The 26702-nt window shown below is 44.6% G+C and overlaps 1 protein-coding gene across 1 annotated transcript in view; it reads left to right on the top strand.

The window, feature by feature from the left end:
* The window catches only part of unc5a (unc-5 netrin receptor A), a gene marked incomplete at both ends in the record, with an annotated part of 118858 nt that overhangs the window by 32043 nt on the left and 60113 nt on the right, over positions 1-26702 (top strand). The window lies entirely within an intron of this gene.

The following is a 26702-nucleotide window of genomic DNA, read 5'->3' as shown; positions in this document are numbered from 1 at the left end:
ACGATTGCACTGGGCTCTTATCTCCGCTGGACACAGAGCGGCTCTTCAGTCACATGTCATTCAACAGCCATCACGACTGTGCGGGGCCGTGACAACATCCTGGTATTTAGACTCCTGTTCAGACTGCAAACTCGAGAGCATATCTTAAATCCGCACATTTAAGTCTGCGATAGTACGCTCACAGTGCAATTGGTCACTGACCTTGAGTTCTATAGTTTTTGTTCCGCTCTCCAAACCACTCACCGTCTTCACTCGAGGCTACGTTTAGAAAATGTGTGTGGTAATCTATGTAAAATGTATTCTGAAGACTGAGAGAAAGATAATGAGGTCCAATGAAAAGGTGGCGTGTAATTGGCAGTTGATTCACTGCCCGGGTACTGTGGCTAAAGCGTGAGTGTCGGCTCCCACAGCTGCCTTATCCACCGTTATCATTTGCTGACGTCGTTTCATGTTTTTTACATTAACGCTCTAAAGTAATGATCACAGGAATTGCTGAGGCTGTTTATTTCATACGGGTCGTACATATATTTACTTTAATGTCTCTTTTGCTACAGCCAGGCTGATGGAGTTGTGTCGGAGCTGGATGGATTGCTCTTTGGCTCACCGCTGAGCGATTATGATTTGATACATTTATGTCGTTCATGTTCCAAGTTATTTCATTAAATGCCTCATCCTCTTTGTCTTTGTGCAGCTTTGATACAGATGCAATTTATGATTTGCCAGTTTATGGGCACAATGGTTTTGGAGAGCCAACAAACCTGGATGTGCTTTGAAATGCAGAGAAATCTGTTTTGTGATGAAGTGATGTGTAATTACTCATAAAAAGCTACCCAGTTACCGTAATGCTTGTAAATGTGATTTGTTTCGTCTACCCCTATTTGTGTGTGTGTGTGTGTGTGTGTGTACACAATCAAGTTCACAAAGTGAAGTCTGCCACTGGCCATTAAGGGGACATATTTGATTTCTTGGCGAAAGAGCCACATGCCTCTGCTCCCATATGGCTTCTCTGTACGTATTAGTCCCAGTGGCCCAATCAAACCAGGTTTGCACATTCAGGCCAACAGCTTCACAGTGTTTGTCAGGGCTTGGTCAAAGAACCACCCACTGATGCTCTGTGTGTAATTCTTTCCTTCAGATCAAGCTTATTCCCCGTACTCTTCGCTCAGTCGTAAAGTGGCGTCCATAAAGATCACAAACACACCCATGCGGTGCCCATCCTCAGGTGATAAATGCCTATCATTGATCTCCATCGCAGTGTAACTCGGTGCCCATTGGACCTGATCCCTCACTGTTATTCTTACAGCAGCAGCCATATGGTTAGCACTTAGTGCCACCTGCCTCTGGTGCTAACCAGGGGAGATGGGGAATATGATGCTGAGGGGGGAGGTGGGGGGGGGGGGGTATTGGCAGGTTCGGCTGCCATGAGAGCAGGAAATCACAAAGTCTCCAAACTGACTTAATGGACTTCCTCTGTTTGGCTGTTTTCGGACGGATGCCGTACCACACGAGAGCTTTGGTGTGAACTGCCTTTTACCTGTGGAACTCGGGTCTGCAGCAACATTAGCGGGGTGATGTTAGTCGCTCATGCCTCTGTGTGATTCTGCCGCACACTGCTATTATTTAGTGTACCTTCGGCTCTCTTTTATTCCATCCTTGCCCCTAGCTCCGTGAAAAGCAAACAATTATAATACCCTTAAAGTACTGTATAAACACAGAGCACTTAAAAATGAATCATACTTATTTGCACTTGTATGCTTCTTAGCATACAATTATTTCTAAGTGCCATCTGGTATAAAAGTCATCTCCTATCTTGACATATTACGTCTTCACTTTCAGCAGGTGTATCTTTATTCTTTGTTTTTAGAAACTTCACGGAAGGAATCTTATAATGAAACAACATCAGTCTGCAGTAATGTGTTGAAAATGGTCTCTGTTTTGCTTTTATTATGTAATCCGATCAGCGACAGCACAGAAGCATACGTTTCCACATCTTTAACCGATTCCATTGTTTTCTCCCCTCTGTTTAAATGAAGATAAATCTGTGAGTATTTGCTACACAATGGGAATATATATATACCGTTATGTTTTTGCCTTACATTTAAGAATCCGCTCTCTTAACGACCATTCTGTACGCTTCCATTATCACACTCTGTTATGTTTACAATCTCTCTCTCTCGTCTTCCTGACTGTATTAAAGCTGGATTTTTGACCCCCCGCAACAGCGTCGCATCTCGAAATGTGAGCTAAATCAATACTGGAGGCAGCGAGCTGTCAGTCAAAAGACAATGTCTCTTCTTATGCATTCGTGTGCGTCAACTCCTCCGTCGGTTATCGGCATCGTAATGAGAAATCGCATGTGAAAAGACAATCCTGAATGTCAAATCAAAGAGGCTTCTTATTCGCCAACCGCTCCCCCGGTGTACACAGGGTGCTAATCAAGAGGCAACGTTGCTACAGTAACATTTTGCCATGCCGGACAATTTCTCTCCGTTATTCAGTTTGAATGACATAAACCAACACCTAATAGGCATCTCTGGAATCTCAAGGCCGCGGATGCGTGTTCCGCAGGACAATGCTCGATAGTCTGCAGCAGTAATACGCAGAGACTCCTGGCCTCCTAATTGCTTGCTGGGCCCGAGCATGGCTCATCAGAGAAGGGCTTAATTGGCCATCACTACCCAGGCAAGCATGAGGCTAAGGCTAGCCCTGTTCCTGCCTGTGAGCTTTTACCAAGATGCTTGCAGAATAAGTAAGCAGCTCCATTTATTTCTGCATTGCTGCCACTAATGAACACAGTTTAGCCCGGAGGTCTTGATCATCGTGTCGTACTCCGTCTTGGTCTTAGTGTGTTTGGTGTGTTTCTTGCTGCGGTTTGGCTGGTGCTGTTCCAGTGTTTGGTCTTTTTTTCTTACTGCTAAGCCTCAACGTGATGAAGTGCTTCCCAGTTTTTTGGTATCGGGGTCTCTAGTGCAAAGCTGACTCGCTGGGAGATAAGTGTCTTCAGCTGCTGGCAATCAATTTATTTGCCCTCTAATGTTGAATGCGTGTGCGGAATGAATGCTGAAAGGCGTGGAAAGATGGAAAACGGGGAACGCGAGTCGAAGCCGCTGTCTATGTGCATCCCTGTTCTCTCTGAGAAACCATCCCTTCAGACTCTTCATTACACCATCCCGCAAAATACAATCACACATGAACATGGAGCCTATTTCAATAGATACCCAGTTAATGTCAGAACATCAACAAAGAAATTACATCATTTCTTTTTTTTCATTTCCACACTTGAGCAATTATGCATTCTTATTACTTTTTTCCACTCTGTCCTGATAAGCCAGATATCATAGCCTGTGGGAGAGAATATGGTCTTTGAGTTTCACACCTCACAGGTTTGGTTTCAGTGCTGATTCTAGAGGTGACGTTCCTGAACCTCTCCTTGGAAAGGTTGCCACATCCCTGGAAGAAAGAAACGACACCCACACATAATGCAGTATTGATTGGTGCTTAAATCGGTTTGATAACAGCTTTGTCAAATCAGCTCTTTTAACAATCAGATTAGAGCTTTTAGTACAATCGATCGGGGAGGGATTTCAAATCTACAAGATGACAGTTACAGAGAAGCACATAGCTGAAGCCTGGCCACCCACAGAAAGGATCTAAGCCTGCATCCACTGTTCACAATCGCTTTCTTTCTTTCTTTCTTTCTTTTTTTACAGTGCTGCTGCTATTCAAAAAGACAATCTGAAAGCAATTGCTGGAACAGAGGGGACATAGCGAGGAATGATAACCAGCCTCGTGACCTGAACCAGCAAACGCTGCTCGAGTAGCAAACTCCAAAGATTCTTTACAGTACATCACACAGATGTGGCAGCAGCATCATCTGCACACAGCTCCCGGACAACAGAGGACACGCAACAGAGATCGACTTGTCAGTTCGCCGCGTGTCTCCCACGACAATACCATGATATCGATTCTCGCAGCTGAATCTGAATTAATGTCAAGCAGTGTGACACCCAGATGAAACAAATGCCACCTGAAATGCCACGCGCGGTAAACACGGCCAGCCCTGCAGTGGCCAAACCATTGGAAAATAAAGCGCACTCCGCCATTTACACTTAAAACCGCAAGGTGTTCCGCTGTTGCGTCCATTATTTCATTACGCCCGGTTAGCATGCATCTGGGATGAATTCAGAGTGGCTTTATGAGTCACCGCGTCAGCGGGCGAGATGGAGCCAGAGAATGGAGGTATTCACTGGTAATTGCCGATATTCTCTGTATTCGACGTTGAAAGGTTCTCTCTTGAGCTATAATTCTGGTTGCCAAGTCAGCGAGAGGCGACTGCGCCGGCTCCTCTCTTGGGCTTCTTAATTGGCTTTGTTATTGCAGACCTGTGCAGGGTGAAGGCGGCGAGTGAGAATCTGGGCCTCGCTATATAAGACACGCCGCTTTCGACTGTGACCCTCCTCCCAGGGGCAGAGTGTTCACAGCTGCTCTCTCTGGAGAAGGTGACCTGGCTTTGGATCCCTCTCTGTGCTTCTCCCCCCCCCCCACATCCTCTCCTCTCGGAGGTCATCTTCTACACCATCATTGAGTTTCCTCCTCCCTCCCTCCCCCTCCACCCACCCCCTTCTTTTCTCAGCACCCGTCCGTTTGGCTCAGCAGGGAGTCGCTAATTCTCTCCGCTCTGCAAATTTCCACACTTTTCCGGCGTGGGATGCCAACACCTCTTCAGTGCCTTACTCTGGCATCACCAGCCCCTCCCACCAACACACACACACACACACTTATAAGACAAGATTCTCCACACCGGCTCGACCCCACACTCTCTGGGCTTTTAGAAGTGAGAGAACAGGATTGGCCTACGTGACAGTCATAACAGAATAGCCCTGTGTTATTTTGGGCATTCGCGATGCGTTTGGTGTTAGAGTGTCGAAAAGAGAGGAGGCACAAAGCAGGTGGTTTACCATGTAAGGGCAACGCAGCAACATGTGCAATCCACTCCCTATTGTGAGTTCTTGACCCATTTTCTATTACAGCTTGTCATCAGCGGCCATAAAGCAAAATAAAGCAAATTGTTCTTTTTACATGTTTGTGTCCTCATGCTAAGCTAAGCTAATCTCATCTGCTCCGCACGTACAGTAACACACTAGCATTAGAACTCTCCACAAGAAAACAAAGAAACATATTCCCCAAAATGTCAAACTGTTCCTTTAAATACTGCCAAAATCAGATTTAAATGAAACTTTTTAGAAAATAATTTGGTTCAACTGCGACCGCATGTAACACAAGGTTTTTAAAACCAAACTTACCGAGAAGAAAACCTCCTTAAAAGTTGGAAGAAAGTAGAAGCTGTAATTACTGTACATGCTGGTGACAATGAAGTCAGAATGATGGGCACAGAGAGTATGGCTGCAAATGAATGCCAGCATTGATATCCGGCCTCTGGTGAATGCTCACTGAATGCTCACTGATGCGCGTCGGCAGCAGTCACATCTGCAGAGGCTGAATACAGCGGGATTTCAGCTGAAAGGCACCTCTGACGGTTTGGCTCTTCAGCTGTTTAGGGCTCTTGTTGAAGGCTGGTTTTGAATTAGGAGCCATTTTACAAGGTCGTGGCTGTTTATTTGGTGGAGTTTTCGGTACACGCTGTGTGTGGTTTCAACACATGAAACCGTGTTTAGACATCAGTGCTTGAAGCTTTTGGTTGTGCCTTTGGTTTGCTTTGAAATGAAAGAATCCAGGCAATGTCATACAAACTATTCAGGGCATCGAAAAACGTGAAGCGTACTCTTTTCATTTGTACATCTCCTGTACGGTATATGCTCTCTGTCTTACATTTCAAAAAAAATCCTTTTGTAATTAGGTTCCTGCGCTAGAGTTCCCTTTTGTTCTCCATTTCTACAGTGGCTTCCTCCTGCCACACCGGAGAAACCAACCGCAGAGGTGAACGCAATCATCTGCAAAGCACTCAGCGAGGCCAGAGACTTGATCGTGTTTCAACTCGGACACATTCATTACAAGTCTTCATTAATGAGCTGGAAAATGGCGAGCGATCAAATCTGTGCAACATATGGGAAGAGGAGCTCAGGTAGGACTGATTAGCTGAGTATTGGACAAGAGGACGGTATAATGGAGGGAGGGAGGGGGTTCCCACTGGTTTAAGGCCTTTTAAGCTTCAGTCTTGTGTTAATCATGACCTCACATTAGCATGTCGTGTTATAATTGAAGAAGAGAAGCTCCTCCATTAGACGCCGGGGCAAGCAACAATAAGCCTGTTGAATAGATTTCAGAATCCCACCAAAGAATTCCTTCAATTTTCTCGAGCCGTGCTTCAAGCGGTTATTGAATGCAACGTCCTACCCGGAGAACAGCCTTTGTGCCCAGTCTATTGTGTGAGGCCGATATTTAGAGCAGGCCAGCCTAAAAAAAAATCAATATCCACCGTCACCAGAAGAATGACACGTCTTCACTGAATATGCCAAATAGAGCAGCGTCGGATACACATTTGAGCTCAATTGTTTGGTTAAGAGGAGCGATCGATGTGACTGGTGTAGGCTTTCAGTGTTCGTCTTCTTAAACAGAGACATCGTGTTACGTGTTGGCGATTTCTGTACGTTTTTTTACAAATCTATTTTGACAACAGGAATTAAGATGACGTAAGACTAAAGGTGAGATTCCAACAAAATATGTATTTGTACATGTTATCACTCTGAATGTTTAACCAACTACATGTTATAGTTTTTGAACCAGGACTTCATTGCTGGCTAACCTCTGCAGTCCACGTAAAGTGTCGGGATCCTCAAAGCTACATTGCGCACTGTTACCGAGATTTTGTTGATTAAAGTAAACAACACACAACAAAGAACATTAGTGAACGTTAATGTACAATGTTAAGTGGCGTCTTTGACAGCAACACTCGAGGCAAAAGTGATTCTGTCTTGTTTTGCCGGTGTTTCACGGTGAACACAGCACTACCCCTCATCATGAATAATCGAGGGAATTTTTACATGGGGGTTTTTGTAATCCACTCAAATGAGAAATTCAATTTTCCATTTTCTTTGAGAGAATCTCCTGCATATATTTGTTATGCAGGAAGTAAATTGGTGTGCATACTAGCTCCCAGCTGTGTTGTTGGCCATGTCTGCCGAGACAAATCGCAGCAGGAGACCCCATCAACATCATGGTACTAATTTGATTCATGGCACGGTGAATGCAAATGCATTGTTTGAAGGGGGGGGGGGACAAAAAGTTTCTCGACAAAAAGACAAAAATGCGAAGAGAATAAATCCACTTTGCAATTTGAAAACTCGGGATGATTCAGCGTTTTAAATTCTATTAGAAATGAGCTGCACAAACAGTGTTCGCATCAGACGGCACCAAGACACTTCCCTTCTCATAATGCCTCAGACGGTATACGGCCGCTCTAGCCTGCGGTAATCACGTCTGCGGGGAAGAGGGTTTGGTATGCAGAACATGTGAAGACGGTTTGCATTCTTATGCAGCGAAGCACATTAGCCAACCTTTGCCATCCCCTCAGAAGCTTCATATCCCTGTTTTGATTGTTAAATTCATGTCAGGGTTTTTGTTTTTCCCCACAATGCTGAGGACATTTACTCTCAACGAGATTCAATTTTCCCCCCACGGCTGAAAGCAGTGCAGCCTGGAGGCACCACCTATGTCAGACGGGGTGTATATGCATATACCATCGTTTAGTCAATACTGAGACGCATTCTTGCTTCAGTGCTGCTGCTGTTGCCGAACACTTACACGCTTACTTTCTTTGCAGTCGTCTGTCTTCAGAGATGTTACTGTTCCAACGTGTTTAGGTTCGTCGCATTTCCCGCAAAAGTTAAAGGGTCGGTGCACGAGCTGCATATGAGCACAGATTTATTCCGGGTCGTAAAATAATCAATGATATGTCAGCTAAAGTGCATTTTTACACTTTAATAACTGTGTTTTTTCTTTTTTTTCTTCTTTAAATTGGTTTAGTTCTCTTTTAAAAGTCCAGATCAAAGTTCTGGCTCTTGTGTTTTAATGATACATGGTTTTAATGTACAGTAGAAGTGGAGCAGAGGAGCCAGTCTTTTGAACTTTTGAAGAACTAATTATTGCACCGCACAGTCATTGTTCTTAATAAGCTGCATTGTGCCGAGGAGCTTGTTAGCTCTTGTGTTGTTGCTGAAACAAACATCATCAACTCATTTGTAGCTTCCATGTGGATCATTAGCGAGTATGAAGTATTACGTGAAGTATTACGTGATCTAAAGTACAAGTACAAAGTCGCTGCAATTGAATTAGTCAGAAACTCATCTCCCACACATACTGACCTTCTTCATAGGTTACCCAAAAGAGGAAAGGAATTACTTTTGTCCTACTTTTTCTGTGCAAGAATAATCTCGTAAGTCTTATTTGAACATGTCTATAAATAGGGTTCATTGATTAGTTTAGCCCGGTTTAAACTCAAGGTTCTATTAAGGAAAATGACAATCACTATTTTGCTCATGATTTGCCACATTTGTCAGACGAGTGCTTGAATCAGTAATCATGCTGGGAAAGGACAATGCAAAGATCTTAGCAGGCTTTCGTGCTCGATGAGGACACGCTTGTGGAACCAGCAGCCAATACTCAGAAGTCAATTGAAACGACGGATCTCAAATTGCGAGTTCACCGATTCCAGTTTGTTCCCAACGTGCTTCCCACTCAGTGTTTCACAGCTCCTCGTATAGCGAACCTAACGAAATGGCAAGGAGGCAGCGTCACATGATGCCGTGCTGTCACTAAACCACATCTGGGGAAGCTGCTCAGGGGGGGACGGCCCTGCGTTGCTTGTTTTTCCTCTTCGCACAACAGCAGCTCAACGTGGAAACGACGTGCGCGCCGTAGAATGCGTCAGCAGGAGGGGCCCGTGTGAAGTATAGCCGAGGCGAGTTGTTGCACATTTATTTTCGCCGCATCGACTTTGCAGCAGGAAAAGATTGCAACATGAAAGCACAAACCCTCTGAGTGATGGTACCAATACAAAGGTGCTCTTAGTTCTGGCCTGTCGATACCAGTCGTGCTCAGCTGGGAGATAAGTTGCTTCATGATGGAGCTTTGTGCTCCTCCGCTCACTGGGCGGTGGGGCTGTTTCAGGACAGAGTCGCTGAGTAATACCGCATGCTGGCTCTCATTGCAGCCGATTACTTATCTATTGATTGAAGCCAGCGTTGTGCAGATGGATGCCTTTAGAGTGTGACAAGTGCTTTAACAACCCCGGAACCTAATGCTCCTTAATGTCACTCTGGGTCCATGTTAAATAATGTCCCATCCCTAAGTCACCGGGATTCACTCACGGTCAATCCCAGCGAGGGGAAAGGGGATCCATCTTGATTGGTTGTCTTCGGGCCACAAGATCTATGGCCGCAATTACGTGTAGCCACTCCTCGCTGCAGCTGGCGAGATGTAATAAATAGCATTAAGGACTGTGGAAATCCTTTAAATACACTTTCCTCCTTCTCCTCCTGCTTGACAGCTAGAAAGAGCAATGAATTCCCAGCGATCGTTGGAAGGGGGCCTGTGAGAAGCAGAACGCCGTTTCTTCTGCTTATCACTTTCACTTAAGCTGCTCGGGAGATTCAGTCTCGCATGCGCTCAGATTGTGTACACACATCCACACACACGCACACACACACACCCCGTAACGCGGTGCCAGCCTTTTTATTGTTCATGCCACGCAAGGGATAAACCACAGTGCAGTGCAGCACCCGGCTCTTTGTCCTGTTGACGGCTTCTCTCGCATGAAAATGTACCTCAAGACAGCTGAGTGCTTTATTTACTGACGTACACCCGCATTTGGAGGTTTGAACCAAATGTTGTCTCTGCTTCCACCCGTCAGGTTCTGGCACTGGTCCATCACAGCTGCCTAACAAGTAGCCTCGGGCCAGCCAAGTCAATCAGTTGTATCATCTCAAAATGTTTAAGGCGGACGCAGCCAGAGGAATGGTGAGAGTGAGTCACGACTCATCTGAAAACATCGGGATTCATATGTTTTTATATCAACTTGTAAAGCGGCCTGAAATGCTCTGGCAGTCCCGGCCATCGCTGGTGGTTTTGAAGTCGGCACAAACGGGGAGCTTCTATCGAGTACATTTTACAGATGTCGGCTGAATTTCAAACGTAATCATCAATGGCCGGACAAGCCTGCTGCCTGCATTTTTCATGTGTTGTGTGAGAAAACAAATCATACCGTCTTCTGCTTTTATAGCTCTGGGTTGACCTTTTATCCTCACAATGCTTTTCATAGATAGATGAAAACAGACCAGGTGACGAAGCAGAAGCCGAGAAGGGGCCCCCGCTATCATCTTCGGCCTCACAAAACATCTCCATACCGAGGGCACCCACACCCCGGACAAGGAGCTTCTTCTGCCCTAATCTCCCGCTGTCAGCAGCGCCACAGCCAGACACCTTGTTTTCAAGTCTGCGGCATCTGTCAGAGCTTAATGTGTTGTCCTCACTGATGCATCAGTTTTACATCTGACAAAGAAATGTTTTGATTCATTGGAGTCCCTGTCACAAAATGTTTTTTTTTGATATTTGGAAAGCGCACGTAACTTCGGAGTAGGTGTACGCTGTCGTGTGAAAACGTAATTTTCTCTTCGCCAAACCGCATCGGACAAACTGTCATTGGATTTGGATAATTGCCAGGGCAACGCGGAAGGTTCTCTTTCTATAACGGCTGTTTATTTCCACATGAAGATGTCAGATCTGTCGCTCTGGAAATAAGGCAAAGAACGCACGATATTGTGTGTTTTCATTAAACCGGCTTTGCTCTGTTTGCCCTTTCATTAAATCTCCTAATACAAGCATTATTAATTTCCAAACAATTTGTACAGGGATCCAGAAAAGGAGGATATTTTTTTCATCAAACATCAAAGCAGCTGGTTTTCATAGAGCAACCCTTTGGCGTAGAATAGGATTTCTGTGTTAGTTTGGGATGTTATTGCTTTCTTGTCTCGTTTTTATTTTTGGCAAGATTACAATTTCTTTCAAACTCTCTTCTCACACAATTTTTCTCACTCGAGGGTGCTTTCCATTTGCACTTTAGCAAAGCGCAGGAACAAGCTCCCTCTGAGAGTGACTGGTCTTCACTTAACCACAAGCTCGGAAATAGCTGGACACCGCTGGCCTGTCTATGAAAGAATACAGTGATAACTGAATATCCTGCTGAACTAGACCGTTTGCCATCTCCGCTCTCTCATTTACTATAGATTCGCCTTGATGATTTCCGGCTGAAAATCAATGATTCACTCACTTTCCAGAATAGCGGCTCCTCTGAAGGTGTCGGCCAACTTCTCCCACCGGCAATGATTTCAATCAGGAGCTGCGTGAATTCGTGGGGCTTTCACAGTGGAATGGAACACTGTAATGAATTGGACAAATAAGTCATTTCTGTGTAGGAGATGGATTTGAATTGATTCACGCTGCGACCTCTCGGGCACACAGGCCTCCTCAGACACATGCTGCACATACGCCGATGTACAAACACCAATGCGTGCACACATATTTGCTCGCTGGCTCTGCAGGCGCCATCGCCGGAAACGTTTTTCCTTTCTGCTCACATTAGTTTCAGAATACCGGGAGGCTGAGGCTCCAGAATAAGGTGGTGTAATAATAAAGGCCTTTCCCCCACCCCCCACATACATATGGGCTCTTAACAATGTTGACCTTTACCAACTCCAGCACTGCGTTTGCAAGACTTGCAGCTGCGTCAGCGGGGAGACAAAGTGAACGGAGGCAGAGCAACAGCTCGAAGACCAGCAACCTTCAGAGACTGGAGGAGAAGATGGGCCGTGTAAGAGCTGCTGTAAGTCTGCCAAACACGGCTTTCTTGCTCGAAATTATTCATCCCAGTAGAAAAGTAATCGCATTACAATTCACCGAATGTTCGGATTTTTGACACGTCATGTCACATAACTTCATTATAATGAATTTATTACAGTCGGTATCAAAAGGCACAGCCAAGAGTCAAACTTCCCCTTCTGCCGGTTTTAGTCCATTATTCTCCTCAGAATCATTTTTGTATCTTATGCTCCCCGGGTGAACGCTGAGCCGACATGATATTTAAAATAAAAGCCTCAAAAGACCGTCTCATAACATGTCAGCTTGACCCCTACGTCAGAAACCATCGGCGTTGCGTTTAAGTCTGACATGTTTGTCTAAAGGGCAAATTCGTGCAATTAACTTGACGGCTAAAGGACGCCATGGTATGGCTCTGTAATCCAGTGAAGGCACTGAGAAGTGTTGGCACATTTTAATCCCACATTACCATTAAAATAAGAATGCGTTATCCAGCAGGACGGGACTAATCTCCACTGGTAACAACACCCTGAACATGTGTACAAGCTAAAGCCGGTGTGTGTCTTGATTGGACTGTTGCTTCCCTTCCCTGCTGAGATGACAGAAATCTCACAGACGTGTGAATGTGGACGTGGATTAGCAGTGCGAGTGGCGCCGGACTGTTGAATAGACTCGCTGCGCTGAACTAAAGGGAATTCAACGGCATGATGTGTTTAAAGAAACAAAAAAATGCGAGCTGTCCATGTCTGCCAATGTCAAGGCAAGGCAAGGCAAGTTTATTTGTATAGCACATTTCAACAACAAGGTAATTCAAAGTGCTTCACATGAAACCATTAAAAGCATAAAGGCAAAAGTAAAGGAGATTTAAAACATACATTGAAACAATAATCGATGTCTCCCTGAGACATTACGCTGCACACAATCAACCATACACTGCCGCAATTCTGCAATTACTCGCACACAAAGCACGTCTGGAAAAGATCTCTGCCGATCTGCGTTAACCAAAAAGGTCATGCAGTCTTAACAGTGGATCTAAGCCGAAGTCTTTGGCTGTGCAGAAATCTTGTTGCAGCCCCCCCCCCCATTTTCTTTTTCCTTTAATGGAGGACTTGCTGCTCCTAGCCAGGTGGAAGCAGAGCAGTAATAAATGTGGCCCAATATATCATCCGCAGCACATTACAGGGGAGCTGGGGGCGATTATTCATGCCTGCAGGGGCATGAACAGACCTTTCAGGGGTTCACGGGCTCAAACTTTGAAAAGGGCGTCTCCCCCATCTTTCTCAACAGGGTAGGTAGAGTCTCTGATGATGTCGGCTCAAATGATCTAGTAATGACTTTTGCTGGGTGGCAAATGTGCAGTTTTTGTTTGTTTGTTCTTTTTCAGCTGATTACTTGATGAGTCTGGAGTGGTTTTCACATGTATATTTGGCAAGGTCCTTTGTTTGTTTCCAGGCACTTACCAAAATCATCATTGGATTCTTTAACCTTAATCATCAGTGTCAAACGTGGCAGCATGCAATTTGTAGTGTTTACGTTGCATTGTTCACTCGTCTGGCTGCGATCGTGCAGACCGTTCTCTTCAGCCTCACTGAGTCTTGAATCTTAGAATTCGCTTCTCAGACGGCTGTAATCAAGACCACAATTACCACGGACAACTTTTTCCCCATCAGCCACAGTGTTGGACTCAGTTAAAGACGGCACTTCTGCAGTCATTTAGTCGGGGGGCCAGGAGATGATGGTATTGTGAACAGCGGTACCGGGGGGGCGTTATGGTTGGAGCAGCCTGTGTTTACTGTCTGTTTGTGGCTATCGGGGCTACACACACAGAGACGGATGAGGCACAACAGCTGGCCCTAATGCGTGTTGGGTAGGATCAGCCCGGCCCAGTCACAGCACATCAATAGGCCCATACGTTAGCTGACAGGGAGCGCACTAAACTGCGCTCGTCTAGCAGGTGTCATGGGTCCGGCCCCGGAACAGGTGATGGGGAAAAATAGGCAATCTGTCTTGCCCCCTGGAGGGCTATGGGGAGAGGGGGGGGGGGGGGGGGTCAGGTTGCCACTGGACATCAGATCTCTGATCCTTCACAACAACAACAAAAAAACAAAGGGGCTGTTTTACACAATGACCAACATTCATAAGCTCGACCGGCAGCACTTCCCTCAAATAAGTGCAGGGACCAGCCCCAGGTGGGCGCTGTGCCTCGGTGTCACAGATGTGTCACTTATGACCAGTCCTCGTGTTACGTTTCATTATTGTCACTAATATACTTAGTCTCATGTCAGCATTTAGCATCTTCCTTTTGCTGCTGACCTTGTATATCATTATGTGCAGCGACAGGCTGTAATTTCATCAAAACGGAACAAAGAGGAATTTTGTCGTTAGCGTCGTGTGTGTTCTGAAAGCTCCGCAGTTAGAAGTGTAACTGACTTGTAATTTGCTCAAGAAAACACGAAACTTGTTAATGAATTATATTATAGTGACTTTAAACAGACGATTTCGTCATTTGACGTGATTATTTTCAACGACAGGTTACTTATATCCTCAACATTCGTGGTTCAAGAATGATGATAATAATAGAAACGGTATGCATACTTGCACTGCTTTAATGGCGCAGTAGATCTAACACTCTTGCCATTTTCCCCCGGATCTCAATTTATGCAGCTCCGACAGGATAATGACCACAGCACATTTATGACAAATGTGGATTTAATTACAGAACTAAAGCAGCGAAGTATTGAATAGATGATACTACAGTATTTCTTTATCGGTGAGGATTCATCATTAATTTTGAAGAGAGGGGGAGAAAAAAAAGAGTCTCTTGTCTTAAAATCTGAGAACAGTGAATATAATCAGCTTTTATCTGCTGAGACATGGTGACACGTGCTCTAGCAATTCAGTCATTTGTCCGAAGGTTCTTGGAAATTGTGAAAATAACACGACAGTTGTGTCTGTGAAACACATTTCTGTCTAAAATATCTTTATTTTGCGCTTTATTGTTTACCACTCCTCCTCTCCTTTGTATTACACCACCGTGGTGGCTCATATGTAGCCACAGTAGAAGTCATTTAATTTACTGTCTAATTTTTATCATATAAGAAAATCATTTCATTCACAATCACAAGAAATGCAGCAGTTTGTGTCCTTCAGATTAGATTCGCAGGTAAAATTAGTTTGAGTGCGTGCTGTTGCTGAGACACGTAACAATACGTAATGGTACATAGTAAAAGTCAAACTTTGCATGAATGTCACGTAATGTACTTTTGTCTATTCTTATATCCTCTCTTCACTTATGCTCCACTGGCAGCCGGTCACCTGGAAGCCACACAACGTCCCGCTTTATCGGAGGAAGTGGCCCATTATTTAGACGGGGTATCTTAAAGTGAAATAAAGCCGTCATGCTGGATTTAGTGGGACTAACATTTCCCCTTTTCAAATTGGGAATGGGCATTAAAATCAAATTCAGCCGGAGGTTCACTTGTACACATCCTGTCAGAGTCGTCACCTGCCTTGCATTTCAAAGCAATTCCCCAAAAGAAATACCTTGAGTACCTCTCCATTATCCAAATGACATTCAAATGCTGTCAGAGTGAGTCTATAGTTTGAGACTCCGATTTCCCTGCTAGTTTTACAGTCAAACAAGAATAGCCCTAATTGCAGTTAGTCACTCTCTTTTCTATAGCAACGCATACGAGAAAGAACGAGGTGACATGCTGCATTTATAAAAAGCGGTCTTATTAATTCAGATAATGATCTTTTTTTGCCGTTGAAGCACTTGCCCCTATTTTTCACGTTCGTATACGCAGTGGCTGACAGCCCTAATTTAATGTCTCCACTAGGCTCAGAGCTTGAATTCTAGTGGTACATTTTCTTGGGGCAAAGTGCCTCTTTTCAGATATTTATTGCCAGTCACCCACTGCTTTGCTATTGTTCATGCACATTATTGGGCTGGATGTGAAAGCCATTTCTGTCTCTGCAATATAGTGCTTGGCCATGATGTGAAGGCTCTGTATGGATTTGGGCAGGGAGGAGGGAGGAGGGAGGAAGACCTCGGACCAGCTATTGTTGCCATTGTTGAGGGAGCCAGGAGAAAGGTCTGCTGTGCTCAACACGCTACAAGAACAAAGCAAACATTCTGAGTTTGTCCTCATATTGTGTTTTTAGTATCCGTTCTACACGCGGATAACAGATCGAAAGGCACTGGGAGTCTCACTGGGAGGATCTGAAGGACGGCTTGAAGAATTTGTGTATTGTGCATATGAAGGCCGCAACCCCTCTGCAAACATGAGTGTGTGGGGGGGGGGGAGACCATTGTGTTCATAAATATCATTTCCCCCGGTGTCAGATGACTCCACTGCAGCTTGGACTCTGTTTTTTACAACCGCATCGAGGACTATGTTGAACTCACTGTGACATGAAAACATTTGGCCTGCTTTCTGCCCAGAGAAACAATTATGGCGATTTTCCTTGTTCTTTCTTTTTTCATGCAGATTTTTATTGACTGTAGCAGAAAGGCACAGCCTGTGGAGCACATCTAACTGTGGGCGGCATCATAGTCATCGGATTTATACTGCTGGAATAGTACTTTGTCTATTTCTAACTAAACTCTGGAAATGTTACATCCTGCCACCGCACAAGCTCATTATGAGTTTTTAAATGTCATTTGAGTTTACGACAGAACTGAGAAGAGGTTTTAAACATCGTCAGTTGTGTCAAGAGGCAAATGTGTAAAAATATCTACGATCTAAATTACCATTTTACATGTCCGCTGTTTTTGAAAATGGGACCCTGAAAGACATCAAATCAAATTAGATAGCAGAGTAGAGAACGAGAAGAGGGATGAAGATTAATATTCGCACAGCGCCTCCTGTACAATGAGAGCGGCTCCCTTGTTATCAGATGGTGCATGTCTTCAGCCCTTATTTGCGGTGAGGTGTTATTAGCGGCGTAGCGGCGCTGTCCCACCTCATCATCTGTCAGAAGATCATCAGTCGCTGTAACAGCCTGGGAGGAGGATCCCTGTGTGCTGCTTATCTGCCTCAGACACACGAGAGAGAGGAGCAGAGTAACGGAGTACATCACTCTGTATTTGAGTATCTCCATCCGATGAAGGGAATCAATGCTCACTTTGCACATTTGGATTTTTCGTACAGCATATTTTAAAACACAAAATGTGATGCATTGCTGGAGTGTCAAACCCAGCAGCACATGAAGTAGTTCGCCTGACAACCGCCTGGAGCAGGTTCAACATTAACGTGCTTCTGGCATGTTAAATCCATAACGCAACGTAAAAAGCACCGTTGTTCAGAATGCTGGTTCCACTGAAGTGAGGTAATATTTCATAATTTTCATATTGTTAACAAAAGAAAAGAAACGAAAGCCAACAATAAATTGATCTATTAACAAGTGATCTTTTATCTGGAGCTCACCGCTCTGTGCTAAGGACCTCCATTGTTGTCCTCATTGCCCATAATTTCCCTTCAGACTTTCTGCAGTAAAATGTTATAAACCCACCGAGGTGCTACTCGTCTTGGAATCTTTTTAAGCATCTCTGAAGAAGGAAACTGATGATGTAAAATGATGGTTATCTTCCCTGTTAAGAGTTGTCTGTCACGGGTGTGGGGAATTACATTGTGTAGGCATCAGCAGTCTGAGCCTAAAGTAGCTCGAAGCCGATAACATTACATCTGATCTGCAGGGTTAAGGCAGCACAAGCGCTGTGCTCAGGTGGGGCTCCATCTCTTCCTCTCTCGCCTCCTTTATACTAGCCTCAATGTTGTTAAAGCAAAAGAAATTGGACTGAAATTGGACTGGAGAAAAACAAGTAGCAACATCAGCTCCATTTTAAGGAGAGGTTCTTTTTATTTGGATCGCTTGGCGAGCAGATGGTTTTCTTCCTATCCTGTTACCATTTAACACAAAAATAATAAAAAAAACTCTTCTTTCTTTTTACCTCGCTAGCGTCGACAGTGACCGCACATTGGTCAGCGTGATTATCGTTATTATTCACTGTGTGTCCTGGACAGGGTGGCACAGTATGTTACGGGTGCTGTTTCATTTCCATCACTCTTAATGTAAGGTGTAAGGTGTCTAGGTGAGAAGTCATGTACATATTAGAGGAGTGATTACCAATGCACAATAAAAGGCCAAGTAACATGAGTCATTCTCAAGTGAGGAGGCTAAGCTGTTGAACCAGCTGCCGTCACTGGGCTTCTGACGGGACATCGTCCCGATCTATGTGTTGTTGTGTTCTTTGCGTCAGCTGGTGTGAATGTCACACGTGGCTGCTGCTGTCACATACTCAGGGCTTCATTTTATTCCAAAAGTTAGTGCTTCTAATGTTATTTAACTTCCTTAAATTGGCTGAGAAAAGTCAAATTCATTTTTCTCTTTCGGTAGATTAAACTGAAACGGGGAGGGGGGGGTGGGGGGGGTTGAGTAATGAAAGATGTGCTTCTTCCGAAACCGATTTGTATTCATGCGTTGCTAAATCACAGTCGCAAGTGTGTCGTTGCTCTCGGTCGTGATGTCGGGAGGACTGGAAGGAGCTGACAAAAAAAAGTGAATCAATAAAAATGGAGAGAATAATCAGAAATCTGTTCGGACTGAAATGAGTTTCCGCCCTCTGCTCGCTGCTGCATGCCGTCGACTGATACTCTAAACACGCGTTGGAGTTCAGATCTGCTTTTGTGTGCTTCTCAGGGCAAGTATCAGATAACCAGTCTTTTATTTCTTGTCAGGTTGACACCGATCTATATAATTCCCTGTTATATTTCTCTTTCACGTCCGGAGCCTCTGCATCAGAGTCTTTGCCACTCGTTGACGTGTGACATTGTGATGCACACTTCCGTCTGTTGATAATGCTGCTGCTGCCACATGTCTGCACTCGTAACGGCGGCAGCATTCATTATTCTCGTCACATTTATGGATTATGGAGGGTTGATGTTAGTCTCTGGAATAGAGCAGATGTTATATATTATGAAGACAAGTAACATTTCTATTTGTATTTTTTATGGCTCAAACACATTTCGTAGCCACGCTAGCGGCAGTGATTTGGGGAGGGCGATGGCGTCGGCGATGTCTGTTGGTTGGTTCATCCACCACTCTGGTCCAGACTGAAATATCTACTATTGGATGGACTGCCATGAAACTGTGTACAGACGTTCATGGTGCCCAGAGAATGAATGCTAATGACTTTGGAGGTCCCCTGACTTTTCCTCTAGTGCCATCATTGATTAAAAAAATCTATATTATATTTGGTTTATTCCTTAAACACTAATGTAATTCCTATCAACCTCAGCCATACTTTGCATTTCATGCTAATTAGCAATACTAGCATGCTAACTGAGATGGTTTATTTTAGGGGTGTAACGGTTCACAATATTCACGGTTCGGTACGATGCAGTGGAGCCACGGTTCGGTACAGTAGAAAACTATAAATGCCAGAGAAATGTACTTGATTTTAAAATATATTTATTCATTACAACTAACATCATGAAGTTATTCTTTGACTTTGAACAATGATGGAACTATACCTGAGTGACTCATCTTCTGGGGTGTCTTCTTAGCAACACATAAGCATAAAAAACTAAAACCTGCTCCTTAATGTTATGTAGTATTGTTACTTACATCTTGCAAAAGACATTTTTAATCTCAATGGGACTACCTGGTTAAATAAAGGTTTTAAAAAAAAGAAGAAAAAAAAATGTATTCGGTTCGTCATGCGTACCGAACCGTGAGCCTCGTACCGAACGGTTCAATACGAATACGCGTATCGTTACACCCCTAGTTTATATACATTACATTATATTACAGTCATTTAGCTTCTATCCAAAGCGACTTACAATTCAGATTCTATCACATTTCTGCACCGTAGGCACAGCGGGAGTTTTTGGGGTTAAGTGTCTCGCTCAAGGACACATCGACATGCGACTAGCGGAGCCGGGGATCGAACCGCCGGCCCTCTGATTGAAGGACGGCCCTGCTCTCCACTTAGCCACAGTAATATGCTAATTAGTTTCGTGACCCTAACCGACTTGTGTTCCAGGTCAAAGAAAGCATTCGGCGTTGAAAAAAATGCTTCATGCAAATTCTGCGTTTTTAAAGTTCTCATCCAGTGAGATCTCACCTCTGTGCTGCGTTTACCTGATCTTTACACTGCACTGTCAGTGAGCGCACCGACGCTGCTACAGTAAGTGCTGGCGGTTTGTTAAATTGGAAGTGCGGGCACACTGTTAGAGTAATTAAGGTTGAACAGGTGATACTTTATCTCAGCCTTGTTATGGATCATATCTTCGTGTTGTGTTGTAATTCTCTGTCTGATGCTGAGGAGCCTCCATGCTCCGTCACACTAATTAGCGTGCCAGTCATCCCCCATTTCTTTCCCACCCGGGTCTTCACCAGGAGGAGGGTGAACGATCAGACGAGGGGGAAGAGGAAAGGAGTAGGCAGGTTGACAAGTGTCGCAGGGGGCCTCGCGTTTACAACGGTTTGTGTCAAAAGCCTTTTGGAACAGACTGAAACACTTCTGCCGATATCAGCAGTTATACACTCGGCTGGTTTGTCATGTGGCCAAATTGAACCTTTTATTTATTTTCTTGGACGGTCCCTAAGCCGCCGGTGTGTTTTCTGTGTGGACGCTTGGCATATTGTGCGCTGCGAGGCCAGCTGAAAGAGAACCTGCTTCATCCAATTGCAAAGCTCTCCCAAGTACCAATTGCAATTTGTCGTGTTTTGTTGAGCATTTCCAGCATCGCAAACGATATAAATTACATGGGATAGTGACATTCCGTCATTTTAAGGTTTATGGCTCTTGATCAGCGTGGCAGTCTGCCTCGCTTTCTGCAGTTTCTCCAATTGTTGTAAAATGCAGTGTGCAAAACCTCATTTTAGCTCGAGGCACATCCGGTAATTAAAGGATTAACTTGGTAATCTAAATTGTCTCTTGTCTTTCCCCCTTCCTCCATCCGCCTGTTATTTCCTCACATCCATTTCAAAGATTTAAGAATTCCTCCTTTTCCTCCGTGTCTGCTGTTTCCGTTTCTGCCCATGCCTGCGTTGAGATGTGTAATCAACTTGCTTCTGGATAACCTCGTTCCCGGCTAAGCGCAAGGGGACGACAAATCCATGAGCGCGTGCGTGTCTTGGATGCCAAAGATCCCGCCTGGCAGCTCAGGTCAATTGTGTTAAGTTCTTAAGTCAAAATGTGTTTCAATCTCTCTGACTCTTTTGAGGGAAAAGAAACATTGCACTGAACCTCCAAACAGGTGAAGCTTTGAAGCATCTGAGGCATTTACATCGCGGGTTTTGCCACAGCAAGGCATTTTGAATCTACCTCCAAAACGAGTTAAATCCATCAAGTGTTTTTCACGTCTGCACAGGCTTTGCTGTGCTTTGTGAATTCCTCAAAATATTCTGGAGCCTCTTGATTCACTTTTGAGGACTCCTGCAGAGGGATCTTTGGGTTTTGTTTGTTTTGCAGCTGAATATTGTTGCTTGGTTGACGTGACCTCGTGCACTGAGGGTGAAATAAACATGAAATAAACCAAAAGCTTTGCAAAGCAGAGACGGCTATGGAAGCGTCTTAATGATTTGTCCTCTGCCACTTCTCTGTTTTGAATTAGAGATTATTTCGACAGACGGCCAAAGAGCAGCACATTTCTGACTGATAATGCAGCTTGATCTTCGTCATGCTCTGGGTTTGAACTGTGCATTTTAAGCTAAGCTTTTCCTCTCTTTAGGAGATGCTGTTTAATATGAGGCCATGAAAAGTTTTATTTCCCCATGAAGCGGCGAAACGCTCTCGTACTTAATTTGGAAGGCCTTAAAATGTGTAATGAAAGAGGACAGCATGTATGTAGTGTGAATAAACACCCAAGCTATATATAGTGTATAGTGCAGGACGCGGAGTCACAGCCGCAGATTAAAGCACTGCTTTAGAAAAGTGATTGTTCGAGAGGCCGATTCAGCCATGAAACTGGCTCGTGGAACATCTGGAAGTGGATGGCGACAAAAACGATCAGCTGTCGCACTTGACTGATGAATAGGAATCTTTCTGCCAATCTGGAGACTCTTAGTCCGCACGGTGTTAATGATCCTTCTGAGAATAGAAACGCTGTTTCTGAATCACAGGGCCGTCCCTACAGCCATTTATATTAGACAAAAAGATAAACGTCTCTCTTTTCTGTTCTTGCCGTTATGTACGCAAATGAAGTTCCTCCCAGCTGCTGATCTCGTTAAACATCACATCTAGTGCCACACTTTTGCACAAACATGCACATTTGCACGGACGGATATGCTCACACACACCGGCAGCCTCTTGTCACTTAAGCACAGTTCTCAAAATGTCAGCTCTTTTGCGTTGACAGCAGCTTCAAATGGTCTCATCGGTTTCAAGGCAAATGTGCCTTTTGAAGACGCCGTCTTTCCTTGAAAGGCAAGCGACGGTGTCGGCGCCGGTGGCAAAGGTGCACGGCACAAAGTTGCTTCCCTGCTTGGACCCCCCCTGCTGAGGTGTCGCTTCAAATAGATGACAGGGGGGGGGGGAATTAATAAATGAAATTCAACAAACTGGAATCAGCAGATGGGCCTGTTCAAAGGTGTAAGGCTCATTAATGGTGTTGCTGTGCACCGTATTTACACAACTAACAGCCCTCGCTTTTTTTTCCTTTTGTTGAACAACATCACTCAAAAAAAAGCGGCATTTAATCATTCAAAGTGCGGCCTGTTCGGGGAGAGATGATTTATGTCGCCGGCTTTTGATGGCAATTCTCAAAGTTGACGAGTTGACCCCAGCTTCAGAAGCGCATCGCTCATGGAAATATTCTCGCCAGGGAACGGCGGACACAACGTGATGTTAGTATCGTGAATTAAAATATGCACACAGATGTACAGCCCTGCATAAATATGGATGCTTAGCAGCCAATTTTCTATTCATTTAAATAGGAGAAGATTGTAACAACGTCATGCACGGCATGTACTTATTCAGCCCCGTCCTCCCAGCCCCCACCCTTCCTTCTTGTCCTTCATCGAGGAATTGTTGTTTTTCCTTCTCTTAAGTCTCTCTGCACCCTTCAACGCTGATACAAGCGTGATGTGATGAAGTTTGGGCTGCCATGGGTGCCTTCTCTCCTCCCTGTTTATTTCTCTGCCAGCGATTGATTGTTTTCCAGACTAACCTTCATAACCAGGGATCTTGGAGGGTATCTGAATTTGTTGGTGTTTGAACATTGAACAGTTTTTTTTTTGTTTGCATGCATAATTCTGCGTCTCTCATTGATCGGTAGAAAGACAAAGCTGTTTGTGAGCAGCTTTTTCCTTTTTTTTTGCATGCTTGCGGCCTTTATTTTGCGTACGTGCTTGTTTAGCTTCTTGTGTGTGTGTGTGTGTGTTTTAGCTCCACATAGGTGTACGCGCCTGTACAATATAAGGAGCGTGTATGTGTGTGTTTGACAGAGAGCATGTGTGTGGTTGAAGGCGTGCTTGTTGAAGCGTGGTTGTCTCATTGAAAAATGTACTCTGAATGGCAGACATGTGGAGGAGTAAATATTTGTCATCTAGGGACAAACATACATCAGTCATCCGTGCTCCGGATTATTTATGATGGTGGATGGAGGTTTTTTTTTTCTTCCCTCGTTCTATTTCGGCTTCTTTCCCCGTGTTTGATCAATGTTGATGTTGTCTGAGGCTCATCGAAAGCAACCACCTGAACAGCGCTCTTGTCCACAGAGCCCTAATATACATACATTATATTTACAGTCATCATCAAATGAAGATACTTAATGGTATAAAAGCATCCAGTGAGCCACTTCAGCAAACCCAAGCACTCCGAAGAAAAACGGCAACCGACAGAGTGGTTGTGACAGATCTGATCTCGGCTTTGTTGTTAATGGCAGCTCAACATGAAATGGTTTAATATTCTGGATCGTGATTTTAATTGAATTCATTTCAGAGGACGTTGTAAGGTGCTGATGGTGCCATAAAACACTTGTTATAGCTGCTGTTCATCACTGTGATGTAAATGATGCTCAGTGATTGCTCAATGATGCTTTTCTTCGGGGACATGGCGTTGTAAAAAAAAAAAAAAAAAAAAAAAAAATAGTAATTGGCTCCAAAGGGCACGATGTGTTGGTGCCATGAGGGAGGAACACAAAAGAGGGTTATATTCTCTCTAGCTATGGGTTTTCCCCCTGCTGACATCCTCATGCTGTGGCACTTTCAGAGATTCTGTTCTCCAAGTAGATAACAAGGAGGGAAATAAAAAAATAAATACTTATTTTACCAACGTGATAACACGAGTCGACAGTACGGGGCACGCTGACACGAGCAGAGGAGAGGTGAGAAGAATTTCTTTTCAAAATAAGATTAAGGAGACACACCCCTGGGAAGTGATACAATAAGTGACATCAAAAGTAAAAATCATTACAAAATATTGAAGATAGACGGTAACAAAAGACGTTCACAAAGATGCAACATTTGTGAAAATCTAACCCCGCATGCTTTTTTGAAATGCGGTGGTGTGTGCATATTGGTTACATTGGTTACAGGAATATAACTTTACATTTTTCTTCATTATGTGTTTCTTTTATAAATATTGAATATGTATTTCGAGTGTCTCCGGCTGCACGTCCTCCTGTGGACGTGCTCCATCCCTGACGTGGTCAGCTGGACACATGAGGCACGGGGTCTGTGTGCAGCAGGATGCCTGCCCTGGACATCACGGCTCAGCACACTGACAGCTGGTGCACCCTGGTTGTGTTCCTGCGTATGTGTGCGATTATGTGTGTGTGTGTGTGTGTGTGTGTGTGTGTGTGTTTTAGGTCAGTTGAATGATAATGAATCGTCTCTCGAGAGAATAGCAGCTGCAGACCAAATATCGGGTCACAACCTGATGCGGCTCTTTCAAAAAGTACAAGAAACATTCAATCTTCTTTTCTTTGTTTTTATGGTAATGTTTGCTCGTTATGTAACGGTGACGGGGCCCCAGCAACACATTCAGCATCGATGTATCAATTCAATCATCTTCATTGGCCCAACGATCAGCAAGGGAGACGTTAAGCATCGTGTGTTTGATGTTTGTGTGTGTGCTCAATGATCTGGCAATGGACTCGGATGCATTTGGCAATTCATGGCGGCTTTGGCCAATCACATTCAGTGGAATCGAATGCCGGGCCCACACTGCTGCTGTATGTCCATTTGATTTGTGCACTGACCCGCAACAAGTCTGTGAAGTGGCTGATACTCCGTGTCTGCGTGTGCGCACGTTGACTTTGAAGTACATTGTGTCGTGACAATAATCTAAGCCAATTTACTACGCATCAGCCCTCCATTAAGGGTTTGATATAAAGCAGTGCGTGAGTAGAATGCCCTCCCATAAAATGACAATTTACTTCTCTCAAGAAATGACGTGTTTAACCTCATTAACCTGAATTGCACGTACTAAAACGGAAGACTAACCCCGTACCCGTTGTGACACACAAACACGCACAAACATCGTCAAAAGTCGAGAGTTCACGTTGAACGTGGCCCCTGCCAGCGGTGAGTTAACGGCATCAGGAGCTCATCAAGCCGCTCTCACGGCTCGCCGGCGTCTCGGCCGGCTTTTGCTTCGCTCTCTGTTTCAACATCATCTGTCGTCGATGAGATGATTAACCTGGCGTGGGGCGAGTCTCGCCCACTGTTTTAGCGAGCTGTCGTCTCGTGTCTGCGGGGAGTACAGAGGGTCAGCCCGGCCGGCTAATGGCTGGAAGCCGGCCCATTGGAAGAAGCCGCCATCATTAGGACCAGCGCACTTTCAAACAACCTGACCTGCTGGTCCCACGCTGTTTATTAGCAAAGTTTTGGCTCTCCGTTAGAGCAATTATACTCACCGTTCATGTTGAACTGTGGCCTTTCCCTCCACACCAGGAGACAAGAAACACACACTGCCTTACAAAGTAAATAATGTGCTCCTGAATAGGGAGCTGCCATATTAATGACATTTTCTTTCCCTGCAAATGTGTTGCAAAAAAGAAAACATGATTGGAAAAGGGGGGAAAGTGTCAGCAAGTGATGTATGTCGTTCATTGGACACAGAACATTTGGTTTTCATTAAGAGTTAAACATGTACACGAAACATTAATGGGGTTCAGCGGCAGCAGCAGTGGCATGCTTCACTATCTCATCCTGATGAATTAGCAACTCAGCACACGGGGAGGGGGGGGGAAAGAAAAATAAGAGAAGAAAGAGAGACATTAATATAATGTGCAGTGGGGGAGGAACCGGCAGATAACGTCTTGATCCAAAGATTGGTGTTTGTGACGCAAACGTGGTATTATCCCGGAGCTGAGCTGCGAGGATGAACAAAGGGAGGAGAGGATGAGAGGAGAGAAAGGTCAGCATGGGTGTTGCCGTTTCATTATGAGAGATGTGTACTACCGTCCTCTCCTGCCGCACAGGGAGTGATGGAGAAGGTTGTTAATGCCTGATCTGTCAGCCATATTGGATTCAGGGCAGTAAATTAATATTACCCCTCTTTTAAAAGGGATTCTATTTTTTGGATTTACTGGCCTCCCCTGAGTGCCGGTGTTGTAAAGACGTTATCCACTCCGTTCCGCGTCCTCCCGCCGTACCTCGCACTCGGCTAATATGTTTAGAGAGAGGAGCTGCGCCCGCTGTCGGCTCCGTTGTGTCATTCAGCGTTTGAGTTGAGCATTTTTTCAACGGCCGTAAAAAGTTAGCTGTAAATCGCAGCGTTGTCCTCCTGAAGGACAGCGCCTGTATCTCAGCTCGGTGGAGGTGTATCTTCCCTCTTCTTCTTCTTCTTCTTCTTCTTCTTCTTCTTCTTCTTCTTCTTCTTCTTCCACATCTCCTAAATGTCATACGGTTCTTTCGGA

This window comes from Melanostigma gelatinosum, assembly GCF_949748355.1.
Source record: "Melanostigma gelatinosum genome assembly, chromosome: 5".
In the NCBI taxonomy this organism is placed as follows: Eukaryota; Metazoa; Chordata; class Actinopteri; order Perciformes; family Zoarcidae; genus Melanostigma; species Melanostigma gelatinosum.
The sequence above is the reverse complement of the archived record's forward strand: the minus strand, read 5'-3'. Positions and strand labels throughout refer to the sequence as shown.